The sequence below is a fragment of the Cupressus sempervirens genome, chromosome 10 (genome assembly GCF_028749045.1).
Source record: "Cupressus sempervirens isolate cs-2001-9-10 chromosome 10, ASM2874904v1, whole genome shotgun sequence".
Lineage (NCBI taxonomy): Eukaryota > Viridiplantae > Streptophyta > Pinopsida > Cupressales > Cupressaceae > Cupressus > Cupressus sempervirens.
The window spans coordinates 438,909,258-438,910,287 of NC_143127.1; the positions used below are offsets into that span (position 1 = coordinate 438,909,258).

The 1,030-nt window shown below is 33.2% G+C and overlaps 1 non-coding gene across 1 annotated transcript; it reads right to left on the reverse strand.

The window, feature by feature from the left end:
* Window positions 1–676: 676 nt before the first annotated feature.
* TRNAN-GUU (transfer RNA asparagine (anticodon GUU)) lies at window positions 677–750 on the reverse strand. The gene has a single exon. It is a non-coding gene; the product is annotated as a tRNA-Asn (tRNA).
* Window positions 751–1,030: the final 280 nt, after the last annotated feature.

Here is a 1,030-nt window from a genome sequence, read left to right on the forward strand (position 1 = left end):
TGTTTTATTCATTTTTTTACATTATGTTTATACTAACTCTATCTTTATTGTTGTCTAAATAGGTTGTTACATTTTTAACTATGCATTGTTGTCAACGGGCCCTTGGTCTATTGGTGAAGTTGAATGACTCACAAAGAGCCCACCAGGGATCAAGTCTTGCTGAATGCAAGGCCCAATGACACCATAAGGGATGAGGTTGGGATCGTGCCTCGAGCAAATTTGGCATGGATGTTCCATAGTCCTTGGCTCTTAACTGAAGAGATTTTAGATACAGATGGACTAGTGTCGGGTACCTAAAACTTGTTTGTGGATGACCTCCATCAAAAAAAGAAAAAAAAAGATATTTTCATATATAAAGTAGTATTACATCATTACTTATAAAATGTTTATCAAATCATTATAATGTATAAATATTAAAGATCTTTTTATTAAACAATTCATAATTGTTCAAATTCATATACTTAGAATGATTATCCTATTAAGTAATTCTTATTATATATTATTTATCATTTATGATAAGATACATGCCAACTAGATTGTAGAAAGATAAGTAACATTTGAGATCGATCTTGTCCTCAACTTTGTAAAAATTGTTTGTTTCTTGTCGATTATCTCATTTACCCTGCCAACGTGGTCGTCAGCGTGGAAATAACGACCGAAAATTTTAATTGGTCAACGCTAGAAGGAGGGCTTGAACCTCCGACCTTGTGGTTAACAGCCACACGCTCTAACCAACTGAGCTATTCCAGCTACTTGTTTATTTATAATTATTTTTTGATTAAAAATAAATATTCTCATTTAAAAAAAAGAAGCTTTTCCGATAGCCCCGCTGAAAATCCTCGACTCTGCTCTCCATGTCAACTTCTAATTCTCTCCAACCCTAGTTTTTCATCACAATTTTCGCCGCAGTTTTATTAATTTTTAAAAAAGTGAATAGTAAATAGATGCTTACAATAACTACTTGCAGAGGTTGCATTTACTTGTGTACAAGTGTCATGGAAACTTCCTCCATATTTTAATTTCCGAGGCA